This window comes from Gymnoscopelus microlampas (genome assembly GCF_963454915.1).
Source record: "Gymnoscopelus microlampas genome assembly, chromosome: 3".
Classification (NCBI taxonomy): Eukaryota; Metazoa; Chordata; class Actinopteri; order Myctophiformes; family Myctophidae; genus Gymnoscopelus; species Gymnoscopelus microlampas.
In genome coordinates, this window is record NC_139940.1 from 28,095,446 (window position 1) to 28,112,541 (window position 17,096).

The following is a 17,096-nucleotide window of genomic DNA, read 5'->3' on the forward strand; positions in this document are numbered from 1 at the left end:
CAGCTTAATCAGCTCTTGACAGTTTGTGAGAAGGAAATGCTGAAACGGTGAATGCCCTACAATCAAAACGCTGAAGGTGACAATTTACATGGCCTTGTGTGCAAGATCTGCCAATAGAATTATATTTTACCTTTTCGGTAGCACTTTACAATAATGACCCGTTATAAAGCATTTATAAACGTTTATAAGTAGTTTGTAGACTATTAACAAATCATTAACAACCTGTTTGTTGACATTCGTAAATGATTACTAAAACCTTTATAACTACAGTTACAAATCATTTGTAAAGTATTAGTAAGTAGTGAACTATTCATGAATAAGCCATTTATATACATCTGTAAAAGATTATTAAATCATTTGTAACGACCCATTCTAAAGCATTTATAAACGTTTATAAGCAGTTTGTAGACTATTAACAAATCATTAACAACCTGTTTATTGACATTCGTAAATGATTACTAAAACCTTTATAACTACGGTTACAAATCATCTATAAAGGTATTAGTAACTATTCATGAATAAGCCATGTATAATACATCTGTAAATGATTATTAAATCATTTGTAACTGATGTTACATAATATATACAAGCTATTGGTAGCTTGTTCATGTTTAACATATGCTTTGTTAAACATTCCTAAAGTATCTATAAATCCTTAGTACATGTTATTATGTGCCCTATAGTAAAGTGAAGACAGTTCATCATTTACAACTGTCTGTTAATGTGTTTGTTCATGTTTAACATGCTTTGTAAAACATTCCTAAAATATCTATAAATCCTTTGTAAATGTTATTATGTGCCCTACAGTAAAGTGAAGACAGTTCATCATTTATGACTGTCTGTTAATGTGGACTTTCTCCTTACCTGTTGCAAACTACCTGGCTTTCATAAATGCAGACACCAAACAATTACTAGAATTATCATTCATGTTAAGCAAATGATGCGTAAGACATTCATAAAGAGTATGTAAACCATTCGTGGTGTTAGGGACCAAAAAAGTCACTACAAAGTACTACCAATCAACTCTAAATTGCCTGAAACGTACTCCTAACAGGTTTTTGGGGGGACGATTTTGGCCTCCACACTTAGTGATTATTTCGGATTTAACTTTCGTTTCGGTGGTGACCAACTTTTGTTTCGGTAGTTTGATTACAAAATGTAAGTTGTGTAAAAAATAATCTGACTATACTAAGTTGTTATTTGTTTGTTTAAGTCAGGCTATACTCTACTCAGAGTCATAAGTTTACAAAATGTACTAAAGTACAGTGAACGTCTGTGCGGTTTGTCTTCATCACTGAAAATAACGTACATGTAAACTGACGTCATGTGCAGTTGGGGTAAAGAAACACAACCATTTCACTCCTAATAATACCTATTTGATTTGACATCCTGACTTGCTGCTGTAGCTGAGGCTTGAACCTGTTACCTGCGGCTCACTAGTCAGTGACTCTATCCATTCACCTACAGCTGTTTCCTTGGAATCTGTGGTTCTGAAACGCTTTGTTGTCAACCCCCCAAATTGACATGTATTTGGGCAGTGGACCCCAATGTGAAAAGATGTAGTGTCAGGGCCCCCCATGAAAAAGATTTATATTTATGCTGTAACACATTTTTTTAAAGTTATTTGTCTTGTTTGTTGTTCAAGTCAAAGCACCAGGAAGGCTGTACTTGTCAGCCATCTGTTAGCTCAATGGGTTGAGACGCAGTATTCATGATCCAGAGGCCATGAGTTCAAATCCCATTGATATCTTTCCTATGATTCTTTCCTTTGCAGACTGGCTTCCAGAAGATCAACTGAAAACTACCAGGAAGGCTATATTTGTCATCCAACTGTTAGCTCAATGGGTTGAGACGCAGTATACATGATCCAGAGGCCATGAGTACAAATCCCATTGATGTCTTTCCTATGATTCTTTACTTTGCAGACTGGCTTCCAGAAGATCAACTGAAAACTACCAGGAAGGCTGTACTTGTCAGCCATCTGTTAGCTCAATGGGTTGAGACGCAGTATTCATGATCCAGAGGCCATGAGTTCAAATCCCATTGATGTCTTTCCTATGATTCTTTCCTTTGCAGACTGGCTTCCAGAAGATCAAGTGAAAACTACCAGGAAGGCTGTACTTGTCAGCCATCTGTTAGCTCAATGGGTTGAGACGCAGTATTCATGATCCAGAGGCCATGAGTTCAAATCCCATTGATGTCTTTCCTATGATTCTTTCCTTTGCAGACTGGCTTCCAGAAGATCAACTGAAAACTACCAGGAAGGCTGTACTTGTCAGCCATCTGTTAGCTCAATGGGTTGAGACGCAGTATACATGATCCAGAGGCCATGAGTTCAAATCCCACTGGTGTCTTTACTGTGATGCTTTCCTTTGCAGACTAACTTCTAGAAAAATAAGTTAAAACCACCAGGAAACCTGTAACTCTCAGCCAACAGCTTAGCTCAACTGGTAGAGCGTCTGTCCAATAACATGACTTGACTTGAGTGGGTTCGATTCCCACTCGAGTCAAGTGTCCCCGGTAACTTGAGGCAACGGATAAATTGACTGATATCCTTAGTGATGCTTCCCTTTGCAGACTAACTTCTAGATAAACAAGTTAAAACCACCAGGAAACCTGTAACTCTCAGCCAACAGCTTAGCTCAACTGGTAGAGCGTCTGTCCAATAACATGACTTGACCTGACTTGAGTGGGTTCGATAACCACTCCGAGTCATGTGTCCCCGGTAACTTGGGGCAACGGATAAATTGACTGATATTCTTTGTGATGCTTCCCTTTGCAGACTAACTTCTAGAAAAACAAGTTAAAACCACCAGGAAACCTGTAACTCTCAGCCAACATTATAGCTCAACTGGTAGAGCGTCTGTCCAATAACATGACTTGACTTGACTTGAGTGGGTTCGATTCCCACTCGAGGCAAGTGTCCCCGGTAACTTGGGGCAACGGATAAATTGACTGATATCCGTAGAATAACTTGTAGGAGTGTGATGGTTCAAATCCAGTTCAACCCAGGACCGAGCCGTCCTGGGTTCGATTCCCACTAACGTCAAGTCCCCGGTAAATTGGAGCAGCGGATAAATTGACTGATATCCGTAGAATAACTTGTAGGAGTGTCCTGGTTCAAATCCAGTCACCACCTTAGTAACTGAAACCGAATCTGGCCAATTCGGTCTCAGTTACTGAGATAGATAGAGGGTGTGTAGAGTAGGCGGAGTAGAGTAGTGAGTGGAGTAAAGAGGGAATATAGTCGGGGGGGAGGAGTAGGAGTAGGTCCCAGAAGGGCCCAGAGTAGGGGGAGGAGTAGGAATAGGGGTTGGGAGTAGGGCCCAGAGTAGGGGGAGGAGTAGGAGTAGGGCCCAGAGTAGGGGGAGGAGTAGGGGGAGGAGTAGGAGTAGGGGGATATCAGTCAATTTATCCGTTGCCCCAAGTTACCGGGGACACTTGACTCGAGTGGGAATCAAACCCACTCAAGTCAAGTCATGTTATTGGACAGACGCTCTACCAGTTGAGCTATGCTGTTGGCTGAGAGTTACAGGTTTCCTTGTGGTTTTAAATTGTTTTTCTAGAAGTTATTCTGCAAAGGGAAGCATCACGAAGGATATCAGTCAATTTATCCGTTGCCCCAAGTTACCGGGGACACATGACTCGGAGTGGGAATCGAACCCACTCAAGTCAGGTCAAGTCATGTTATTGGACAGACGCTCTACCAGTTGAGCTAAGCCGTTGGCTGAGAGTTACAGGTTTCCTGGTGGTTTTAACTTGTTTTTCTAGAAGTTAGTCTGCAAAGGAAAGCATCACAGTAAAGACACCAGTGGGATTTGAACTCATGGCCTCTGGATCATGTATACTGCGTCTCAACCCATTGAGCTAACAGATGGCTGACATGTACAGCCTTCCTGGTAGTTTTCAGTTGATCTTCTGGAAGCCAGTCTGCAAAGGAAAGAATCATAGGAAAGACATCAATGGGATTTGAACTCATGGCCTCTGGATCATGAATACTGCATCTCAACCCATTGAGCTAACAGATGGCTGACAAGTACAGCCTTCCTGGTAGTTTTCAGTTGATCTTCTGGAAGCCAGTCTGCAAAGGAAAGAATCATAGGAAAGACATCAATGGGATTTGAACTCATGGCCTCTGGATCATGAATACTGCGTCTCAACCCATTGAGCTAACAGATGGCTGACAAGTACAGCCTTCCTGGTGCTTTGACTTGAACAACAAACAAGACAAATAACTTTAAAAAAATGTGTTACAGCATAAATATAAATCTTTTTCATGGGGGGCCCTGACACTACATCTTTTCACATTGGGGTCCACTGCCCAAATACATGTCAATTTGGGGGGTTGACAACAAAGCGTTTCAGAACCACAGATTCCAAGGAAACAGCTGTAGGTGAATGGATAGAGTCACTGACTAGTGAGCCGCAGGTAACAGGTTCAAGCCCCAGCTACAGCAGCAAGTCAGGATGTCAAATCAAATAGGTATTATTAGGAGTGAAATGGTTGTGTTTCTTCACCCCAACTGCACATGACATCAGTTTACATGTACGTTATTTTCAGTGATGAAGACAAACCGCACAGACGTTCACTGTACTTTAGTACATTTTGTAAACTTATGACTCTGAGTAGAGTATAGCCTGACTTAAAGGGGCTACACCATGAATTAAAAAAATATATATTATATATAAATATTGCCCCTAATACGTTTTAAACAGGTTGTAAGCCTAAAAAACATCCAGATATTTTTTCTCACAATCTGACTGTCTGTCATTCCAAGCTTTTTCAGCTGCAATACGAAAACGTCCTATTGGGCAGGGGGGAGCTACTGAGCAATTTTGTCTGGCCATCGTCAATGCAAAATCAGTGCAAGTGACATCACTTGCACAGCCATTCTGAAATGGCCTGTTCAGACACGCCCATTCAGGAAATCCATGAAATGAGCATGAATGACTGAATGATAAAAAAAAATATTTTTTTGGGTACAAGAGACACTGGGGAGCCCAAAAAATACTAAAAACCCCCAAAAAAATGAAATTCATGGTGTAGCCCCTTTAAACAAACAAATAACAACTTAGTATAGTCAGATTATTTTTTACACAACTTTCATTTTGTAATCAAACTACCGAAACGAAAGTTGGTCACCACTGAAACGAAAGTTAAATCCGAAATAATCACTAAGTGTGGAGGCCAAAATCGTCCCCCCAAAAACCTGTTAGGAGTACGTTTCAGGCAATTTAGAGTTGATTGGTAGTACTTTGTAGTGACTTTTTTGGTCCCTAACACCACAAATGGTTTACATACTATTTACGAATGTCTTACGCATCATTTGCTTAACATGAATGATAATTCTAGTAATTGTTTGGTGTCTGCATTAAGGATAAATAAGGATAATTCCTTTTAACAGGTCGTTCATGAAAGTCCTTGTGGTCTTGTTTCCAATGAGAACCTGTGAGCAATTAGGGGTTAAGAGTCTTGCTCAGGGACAAATTTCATTTCATCGACACATATGCTGGCCTGGCCTGGAATCGAACCTGGGCAACCAGGGCCTCTGGCTCACTAGGCGGGCTCACTAACCACTCAGCTATGGCCGCCCCTAATTAAAACATTCATGAAAGCCAGCTAGTTTGCAACAGGTAAGGAGAAAGTCCACATTAACAGACAGTCATAAATGATGAACTGTCTTCACTTTACTGTAGGGCACATGTACAAAGGATTTATAGATATTTTAGGAATGTTTTACAAAGCATGTTAAACATGAACAAACACATTAACAGACAGTTGTAAATGATGAACTGTCTTCACTTTACTATAGGGCACATAATAACATGTACTAAGGATTTATAGATACTTTAGGAATGTTTAACAAAGCATATGTTAAACATGAACAAGCTACCAATAGCTTGTATATATTATGTAACATCAGTTACAAATGATTTAATAATCATTTACAGATGTATTATACATGGCTTATTCATGAATAGTTACTAATACCTTTATAGATGATTTGTAACCGTAGTTATAAAGGTTTTAGTAATCATTTACAAATGTCAACAAACAGGTTGTTAATGATTTGTTAATAGTCTACAAACTACTTATAAACGTTTATAAATGCTTTATAACGGGTCATTATTGTAAAGTGCTACCCATTTTTTTCCCGTTTCGGTAGTGACACTACCGAAACGAAAAAAAAATTGTTCCCCCAAAAACCTGTTAGGAGTACGTTTCAGGCAATTTAAAGTTGATTGGTTGTGACTTTTTTTTTGGTCCCTAACATTCATCGAGCTCTGGACTTAGTAATTTTTTTTCCGTTTCGGTAGTGACACTACCGAAACGAAAAAAAAAATGTTCCCCCAAAAACCTGTTAGGAGTACGTTTCAGGCAATTTAAAGTTGATTGGTAGTGACTTTTTTTTTGGTCCCTAACATTCATCGAGCTCTGGACTTAATCATTTTTTTTCCGTTTCGGTAGTGACACTACCGAAACGAAAAAAAAAAATGTTCCCCCAAAAACCTGTTAGGAGTACATTTCAGGCAATTTAAAGTTGATTGGTAGTGACTTTTTTTTTGGTCCCTAACATTCATCGAGCTCTGGACTTAGTCATTTTTTTTCCGTTTCGGTAGTGACACTACCGAAACGAAAAAAAAATTGTTCCCCCAAAAACCTGTTAGGAGTACGTTTCAGGCAATTTAAAGTTGATTGGAAGTGACTTTTTTTTTGGTCCCTAACATTCATCGAGCTCTGGACTTAGTAATTTTTTATCCGTTTCGGTAGTGACACTACCGAAACGAAAAACTGTCAAAATCAGTTGAACCACTTTGACCCTATTTTATGCATCAGCTGTTTGAAAGTATCCAATCTAAGTGGTGGGAAAGTAACTAACTACCACGTTGTGAGCTTGTAGATCTGCTATTTTCAAACATTTCAGTACTTCAGTACTTTTGGTACTTTAAGTACATTTTGATACCAATACTTTTGTGACGAAAAAATGCTGGTGACGAAAAACGACGAAAAATGCTGGTGACGAAAAAATGCTGGCGACGAAAAATGACGAAAAATGCTGGTGACGAAAAAATGCTGGTGACGAAAAATGACGAAAAATGCTGGTGACGAAAAAATGCTGGTGACGAAAAATGCTGGTGACGAAAAAATGCTGGTGACGAAAAATGCTGGTGACGAAAAATGACGAAAAATGCTGGTGACGAAAAAATGCTGGTGACGAAAAATGAAAACAAAATACTGGTGACGAAAAATGACGAAAAATGCTGGTGACGAAAAAATGCTGGTGACGAAAAATGACGAAAAATGCTGGTGACGAAAAAATGCTGGTGACGAAAAAAAGTTGGTGACGAAAAATGACGAAAAAATGCTGGTGACGAAAAATGACAAAAAATGCTGGTGACGAAAAATGCTGGTGACGAAAAAATAATGGTGACGAAAAATGACAAAAAATGCTGGTGACGAAAAAATGCTGGTGACGAAAAATGACGAAAAATGCTGGTGACGAAAAAATGCTGGTGACGAAAAAATGCTGGTGACGAAAAATGACGAAAAATGCTGGTGACGAAAAATGACGAAAAATGCTGGTGACGAAAAATGACGAAAAAATGCTGGTGAGGAAAAATGACAAAAAATGCTGGTGACGAAAAATGCTGGTGACGAAAAATGACGAAAAATGCTGGTGACAAAAAATGACGAAAAATGCTGGTGACGAAAAAATGCTGGTGACGAAAAAATGCTGGTGACGAAAAATGACAAAAAATGCTGGTGACGAAAAAATGCTGGTGACGAAAAATGACGAAAAATGCTGGTGACGAAAAATGAAAACAAAATACTGGTGACGAAAAATGACGAAAAATGCTGGTGACGAAAAAATGCTGGTGACGAAAAATGACGAAAAATGCTGGTGACGAAAAAATGCTGGTGACGAAAAATGACGAAGAATGCTGGTGGCGAAAAATGACGAAAAAATGCTGGTGACGAAAAATGACAAAAAATGCTGGTGACGAAAAATGCTGGTGACGAAAAAATGCTGGTGACGAAAAATGACAAAAAATGCTGGTGACGAAAAAATGCTGGTGACGAAAAATGACGAAAAATGCTGGTGACGAAAAAATGCTGGTGACGAAAAAATGCTGGTGACGAAAAATGACGAATAATGCTGGTGACGAAAAAATGATGGTGACGAAAAATGAAAACAAAATGCTGGTGACGAAAAATGACGAAAAATGCTGGTGACGAAAAAATGCTGGTGACGAAAAATGAAAACAAAATGCTGGTGACGAAAAATGACGAAAAATGCTGGTGACGAAAAAATGCTGGTGACGAAAAATGACGAAAAATGCTGGTGACGAAAAAATGCTGGTGACGAAAAATGAAAACAAAATGCTGGTGACGAAAAATGACGAAAAATGCTGGTGACGAAAAAATGCTGGTGACGAAAAATGACGAAAAATGCTGGTGACGAAAAAAATGCTGGTGACGAAAAAATGCTGGTGACGAAAAAATGCTGGTGACGAAAAATGACGAAAAAATGCTGGTGACGAAAAAATAATGGTGACGAAAAATGACGAAAAATGCTGGTGACGAAAAAATGCTGGTGACGAAAAAATGCTGGTGACGAAAAATGACGAAAAATGCTGGTGACGAAAAATGACGAAAAATGCTGGTGACGAAAAATGACGAAAAAATGCTGGTGACGAAAAATGACAAAAAATGCTGGTGACGAAAAATGCTGGTGACGAAAAATGACGAAAAATGCTGGTGACGAAAAAATGCTGGTGACGAAAAATGACGAAAAATGCTGGTGACGAAAAAATGCTGGTGACGAAAAATGACAAAAAATTCTGGTGACGAAAAAATGCTGGTGACGAAAAAATGCTGGTGACGAAAAATGACGAAAAATGCTGGTGACGAAAAAATGCTGGTGACGAAAAATGACGAAAAATGCTGGTGACGAAAAATGACAAAAAATGCTGGTGACGAAAAAATGCTGGTGACGAAAAAATGCTGGTGACGAAAAATGACGAAAAATGCTGGTGACGAAAAATGACAAAAAATACTGGTGACGAAAAAATGCTGGTGACGAAAAATGACGAAAAATGCTGGTGACGAAAAAATGCTGGTGACGAAAAATGACAAAAAATGCTGGTGACGAAAAATGACGAAAAATGCTGGTGACGAAAAAATGCTGGTGACGAAAAATGAAAACAAAATGCTGGTGACAAAAAATGACGAAAAATGCTGGTGACGAAAAAATGCTGGTGACGAAAAATGAAAACAAAATGCTGGTGACGAAAAATGACGAAAAATGCTGGTGACGAAAAAATGCTGGTGACGAAAAATGACGAAAAATGCTGGTGACGAAAAAATGCTGGTGACGAAAAATGAAAACAAAATGCTGGTGACGAAAAATTACGAAAAATGCTGGTGACGAAAAATGACGAAAAATGCTGGTGACGAAAAAAATGCTGGTGACGAAAAAATGCTGGTGACGAAAAAATGCTGGTGACGAAAAATGACGAAAAAATGCTGGTGACGAAAAAATAATGGTGACGAAAAATGACAAAAAATGCTGGTGACGAAAAAATGCTGGTGACGAAAAATGACGAAAAATGCTGGTGACGAAAAAATGCTGGTGACGAAAAATGACGAAAAATGACGAAAAATGACGAAAAATGCTGGTGAAGAAATAATGCTGGTGACGAAAAATGACGAAAAAATGCTGGTGACGAAAAAATGCTGGTGACGAAAAATGACAAAAAATGCTGGTGACGAAAAATGCTGGTGACGAAAAAATGCTGGTGACGAAAAATGACGAAAAAATGCTGGTGACGAAAAAATGCTGGTGACGAAAAATGACGAAAAATGCTGGTGACGAAAAAATGCTGGTGACGAAAAAATGCTGGTGACGAAAAATGACGAAAAATGCTGGTGACGAAAAATGACAAAAAATGCTGGTGACAAAAAAATGCTGGTGACGAAAAATGACGAAGAATGCTGGTGACGAAAAATGACGAAAAATGCTGGTGACGAAAAAATGCTGGTGACGAAAAATGCTGGTGACGAAAAATGACAAAAAATACTGGTGACGAAAAAATGCTGGTGACGAAAAATGACGAAAAATGCTGGTGACGAAAAAATGCTGGTGACGAAAAATGACAAAAAATGCTGGTGACGAAAAAATGCTGGTGACGAAAAATGACAAAAAATGCTGGTGACGAAAAAATGCTGGTGACGAAAAAATGCTGGTGACGAAAAATGACGAAAAATGGCAAAAAATGCTGGTGACGAAGAAATGCTGGTGACGAAAAAATGCTGGTGACGAAAAATGACGAAGAATGCTGGTGACGAAAAAATGCTGGTGACGAAAAATGCTGGTGACGAAAAATGACGAAAAATGCTGGTGACGAAAAAAAGGCTGGTGACGAAAAATGACGAAAAATGCTGGTGACGAAAAATGACGAAAAATGATGGTGACGAAAAAATGCTGGAGACGAAAAATGACAAAAAATGCTGGTGACGAAAAATGACGAAAAATGCTGGTGACGAAAAATGACAAAAAATACTGGTGACGGAAAAATGCTGGTGACGAAAAAATGCTGGTGACGAAAAATGACGAAAAATGCTGGTGACGAAAAATGACGAAAAATGCTGGTGACGAAAAAATGCTGGTGACGAAAAATGAAAACAAAATGCTGGTGACGAAAAATTACGAAAAATGCTGGTGACGAAAAAATGCTGGTGACGAAAAATGACGAAAAATGCTGGTGACGAAAAAAATGCTGGTGACGAAAAAATGCTGGTGACGAAAAAATGCTGGTGACGAAAAATGACGAAAAAATGCTGGTGACGAAAAAATAATGGTGACGAAAAATGACAAAAAATGCTGGTGACGAAAAAATGCTGGTGACGAAAAATGACGAAAAATGCTGGTGACGAAAAAATGCTGGTGACGAAAAAATGCTGGTGACGAAAAATGACGAAAAATGACGAAAAATGCTGGTGACGAAATAATGCTGGTGACGAAAAATGACGAAAAAATGCTGGTGACGAAAAATGCTGGTGACGAAAAATGACGAAAAATGCTGGTGACGAAAAAATGCTGGTGACGAAAAATGACGAAAAATGCTGGTGACGAAAAAATGCTGGTGACGAAAAATGACAAAAAATTCTGGTGACGAAAAAATGCTGGTGACGAAAAAATGCTGGTGACGAAAAATGACGAAAAATGCTGGTGACGAAAAAATGCTGGTGACGAAAAATGACGAAAAATGCTGGTGACGAAAAATGACAAAAAATGCTGGTGACAAAAAATGCTGGTGACGAAAAATGACGAAGAATGCTGGTGACGAAAAATGACGAAAAATGCTGGTGACGAAAAAATGCTGGTGACGAAAAATGACGAAAAATGCTGGTGACGAAAAATGACGAAAAATGCTGGTGAGGAAATAATGCTGGTGACGAAAAATGACGAAAAAATGCTGGTGACGAAAAATGACAAAAAATGCTGGTGACGAAAAATGCTGGTGACGAAAAATGACGAAAAATGCTGGTGACGAAAAATGCTGGTGACGAAAAAATGCTGGTGACGAAAAATGACGAAAAATGCTGGTGACGAAAAAATGCTGGTGACGAAAAATGACAAAAAATGCTGGTGACGAAAAAATGCTGGTGACGAAAAATGACGAAAAATGCTGGTGACGAAAAAATGCTGGTGACGAAAAAATGCTGGTGACGAAAAATGACGAAAAATGCTGGTGACGAAAAATGACGAAAAATGCTGGTGACGAAAAAATGCTGGTGGCGAAAAATGACGAAGAATGCTGGTGACGAAAAATGACGAAAAAATGCTGGTGACGAAAAATGACAAAAAAATGCTGGTGACGAAAAATGCTGGTGACGAAAAAATGCTGGTGACGAAAAATGACAAAAAATGCTGGTGACGAAAAAATGCTGGTGACGAAAAATGACGAAAAATGCTGGTGACGAAAAAATGCTGGTGACGAAAAAATGCTGGTGACGAAAAATGACGAAAAATGCTGGTGACGAAAAAATGCTGGTGACGAAAAATGAAAACAAAATGGTGGTGACGAAAAATGACGAAAAATGCTGGTGACGAAAAAATGCTGGTGACGAAAAATGACGAAAAATGCTGGTGACGAAAAAAATGCTGGTGACGAAAAAATGCTGGTGACGAAGAATGACGAAAAATGCTGGTGACGAAAAATGACAAAAAATGCTGGTGATGAAAAAATGCTGGTGACGAAAAATGACGAAGAATGCTGGTGACGAAAAATGACGAAAAATGCTGGTGACGAAAAAATGCTGGTGACGAAAAATGACGAAAAATGCTGGTGACGAAAAATGACAAAAAATACTGGTGACGAAAAAATGCTGGTGACGAAAAATGCTGGTGACGAAAAATGACGAAAAATGCTGGTGACGAAAAAATGCTGGTGACGAAAAATGACGAAAAATGCTGGTGACGAAAAATGACAAAAAATACTGGTGACGAAAAAATGCTGGTGACGAAAAAATGCTGGTGACGAAAAATGACGAAAAATGCTGGTGACGAAAAAATGCTGGTGACGAAAAATGCTGGTGACGAAAAATAACGAAAAATGCTGGTGACGAAAAAATGCTGGTGACGAAAAATGACAAAAAATGCTGGTGACGAAAAAATGCTGGTGACGAAAAAATGCTGGTTACGAAAAATGACAAAAAATGCTGGTGACGAAAAATGACGAAAAATGACGAAAAATGCTGGTGACTAAAAAATGCTGGTGACGAAAAATGACGAAAAATGCTGGTGACGAAAAAAATGCTGGTGACGAAAAAATGCTGGTGACGAAAAAATGCTGGTGACGAAAAATGACGAAAAAATGCTGGTGACGAAAAATGACGAAAAAATGCTGGTGACGAAAAATGACAAAAAATGCTGGTGACGAAAAATGCTGGTGACGAAAAAATGCTGGTGACGAAAAATGACAAAAAATGCTGGTGACGAAAAAATGCTGGTGACGAAAAAATGCTGGTGACGAAAAAATGCTGGTGACGAAAAATGACGAAAAATGCTGGTGACGAAAAAATGCTGGTGACGAAAAATGGCAAAAAATGCTGGTGACGAAAAATGCTGGTGACGAAAAAATCCTGGTGACGAAAAATGACAAAAAATGCTGGTGACGAAAAAATGCTGGTGACGAAAAAATGCTGGTGACGAAAAAATGCTGGTGACGAAAAATGACGAAAAATGCTGGTGACGAAAAAATGCTGGTGACGAAAAATGCTGGTGACGAAAAATGACGAAAAATGCTGGTGACGAAAAAATGCTGGTGACAAAAAATGCTGGTGACGAAAAATGACAAAAAATACTGGTGACGAAAAAATGCTGGTGACGAAAAAATGCTGGTGACGAAAAATGCTGGTGACGAAAAATGACGAAAAATGCTGGTGACGAAAAAATGCTGGTGACGAAAAATGCTGGTGACGAAAAATGACGAAAAATGTTGGTGACGAAAAAATGCTGGTGACGAAAAAATGCTGGTGACGAAAAATGACAAAAAATGCTGGTGACGAAAAATGCTGGTGACGAAAAAATGCTGGTGACGAAAAATGACGAAAAAATGCTGGTGACGAAAAATGACGAAAAAATGCTGGTGACGAAAAATGACGAAAAATGCTGGTGACGAAAAAAATGCTGGTGACGAAAAAATGCTGGTGACGAAAAGATGCTGGTGACGAAAAATGACGAAAAAATGCTGGTGACGAAAAATGACGAAAAAATGCTGGTGACGAAAAATGACAAAAAATGCTGGTGACGAAAAATGCTGGTGACGAAAAAATGCTGGTGACGAAAAATGACAAAAAATGCTGGTGACGAAAAAATGCTGGTGACGAAAAAATGCTGGTGACGAAAAATGACGAAAAATGCTGGTGACGAAAAAATGCTGGTGACGAAAAATGACGAAAAATGCTGGTGACGAAAAATGACAAAAAAATACTGGTGACGAAAAAATACTGGTGACGAAAAATGCTGGTGACGAAAAATGCTGGTGACGAAAAATGACGAAAAATGCTGGTGACGAAAAATGCTGGTGACGAAAAAATGCTGGTGACGAAAAATGACAAAAAATATTGGTGACGAAAAAATTACGAAAAATGCTGGTGACGAAAAATGACGAAAAATGCTGGTGACGAAAAAATGCTGGTGACGAAAAATGACAAAAAATGTTGGTGACGAAAAATGACAAAAAATGCTGGTGACGAAAAAATGCTGGTGACGAAAAATGACGAAAAAATGCTGGTGACGAAAAATGACGAAAAATGCTGGTGACGAAAAAATGCTGGTGACGAAAAAATGCTGGTGACGAAAAAATGCTGGTGACGAAAAATGACGAAAAATGCTGGTGACGAAAAATGACAAAAAATATTGGTGACGAAAAAATACTGGTGACGAAAAATGCTGGTGACGAAAAATGCTGGTGACGAAAAATGACGAAAAATGCTGGTGACGAAAAATGCTGGTGACGAAAAATGCTGGTGACGAAAAATGACAAAAAATATTGGTGACGAAAAAATTACGAAAAATGCTGGTGACGAAAAATGACGAAAAATGCTGGTGACGAAAAAATGCTGGTGACGAAAAATGACAAAAAATGTTGGTGACGAAAAATGACAAAAAATGCTGGTGACGAAAAAATGCTGGTGACGAAAAATGACGAAAAAATGCTGGTGACGAAAAATGACGAAAAATGCTGGTGACGAAAAAATGCTGGTGACGAAAAAATGCTGGTGACGAAAAAATGCTGGTGACGAAAAATGACGAAAAATGCTGGTGACAAAAAATGACGAAAAATGCTGGTGACGAAAAAATGCTGGTGACGAAAAATGACGAAAAATGCTGGTGACGAAAAATGACAAAAAATACTGGTGACGAAAAAATGCTGGTGACGAAAAAATGCTGGTGACGAAAAATGTTGGTGACGAAAAATGACGAAAAATGCTGGTGACGAAAAATGACGAAAAAATGCTGGTGACGAAAAATGACGAAAAATGCTGGTGACGAAAAAATGCTGGTGACGAAAAATGACGAAAAATGCTGGTGACGAAAAATGACAAAAAATACTGGTGACGAAAAAATGCTGGTGACGAAAAAATGCTGGTGACGAAAAATGTTGGTGACGAAAAATGACGAAAAATGCTGGTGACGAAAAATGACGAAAAATGCTGGTGACGAAAAAATGCTGGTGACGAAAAATGACGAAAAATGCTGGTGACGAAAAATGACAAAAAATACTGGTGACGAAAAAATACTGGTGACGAAAAATGCTGGTGACGAAAAATGCTGGTGACGAAAAATGACGAAAAATGCTGGTGACAAAAAATGCTGGTGACGAAAAAATGCTGGTGACGAAAAATGACAAAAAATATTGGTGACGAAAAAATTACGAAAAATGCTGGTGACGAAAAATGACGAAAAATGCTGGTGACGAAAAAATGCTGGTGACGAAAAATGACAAAAAATGTTGGTGACGAAAAATGACAAAAAATGCTGGTGACGAAAAAATGCTGGTGACGAAAAAATGCTGGTGACGAAAAATGACGAAAAAATGCTGGTGACGAAAAATGACGAAAAATGCTGGTGACGAAAAAATGCTGGTGATGAAAAAATGCTGGTGACGAAAAAATGCTGGTGACGAAAAAATGCTGGTGACGAAAAATGACGAAAAATGCTGGTGACGAAAAATGACAAAAAATACTGGTGACGAAAAAATACTGGTGACGAAAAATGCTGGTGACGAAAAATGCTGGTGACGAAAAATGACGAAAAATGCTGGTGACGAAAAATGACAAAAAATATTGGTGACGAAAAAATTACGAAAAATGCTGGTGACGAAAAATGACGAAAAATGCTGGTGACGAAAAAATGCTGGTGACGAAAAATGACAAAAAATGTTGGTGACAAAAAATGACAAAAAATGCTGGTGACGAAAAAATGCTGGTGACGAAAAAATGCTGGTGACGAAAAATGACGAAAAAATGCTGGTGACGAAAAATGACGAAAAATGCTGGTGACGAAAAAATGCTGGTGACGAAAAAATGCTGGTGACGAAAAAATGCTGGTGACGAAAAATGACGAAAAATGCTGGTGACAAAAAATGACGAAAAATGCTGGTGACGAAAAAATGCTGGTGACGAAAAATGACGAAAAATGCTGGTGACGAAAAATGACAAAAAATACTGGTGACGAAAAAATGCTGGTGACGAAAAAATGCTGGTGACGAAAAATGTTGGTGACGAAAAATGACGAAAAATGCTGGTGATGAAAAATGACGAAAAAATGCTGGTGACGAAAAATGACGAAAAATGCTGGTGACGAAAAAAATGCTGGTGACGAAAAAATGCTGGTGACGAAAAATGACGAAAAAATGCTGGTGACGAAAAATGACGAAAAAATGCTGGTGACGAAAAATGACAAAAAATGCTGGTGACGAAGAATGCTGGTGACGAAAAATGACAAAAAATGCTGGTGACGAAAAAATGCTGGTGACGAAAAATGAGAAAAAATGATGGTGACGAAAAAAATGCTGGTGACGAAAAAATGCTGGTGACGAAAAATGACAAAAAAATGCTGGTGACGAAAAATGACAAAAAATGCTGTTGACGAAAAAATGCTGGTGACGAAAAATGACAAAAAATGCTGGTGACGAAAAAATGCTGGTGACGAAAAATGACGAAAAATGCTGGTGACGAAAAATGACGAAAAATGCTGGTGACGAAAAAATGCTGGTGACGAAAAATGACGAAAAATGCTGGTGACGAAAAAATGCTGGTTTCGGTAGTGACACTACCGAAACGAAAAAAAATGTTCCCCCAAAAACCTGTTAGGACTACGTTTCAGGCAATTTAAAGTTGATTGGTAGTGACTTTTTTTTTGGTCCCTAACATTCATCGAGCTCTGGACTTAGTCATTTCTTTTTCCGTTTCGGTAGTGACACTACGAAAAAAAGAAATCCCCCAAAAACCTTTTAGGAGTACGTTTCAGGCAATTTAAAGTTGATTGGTAGTGACTTTTTTTTTGGTCCCTAACATTCAT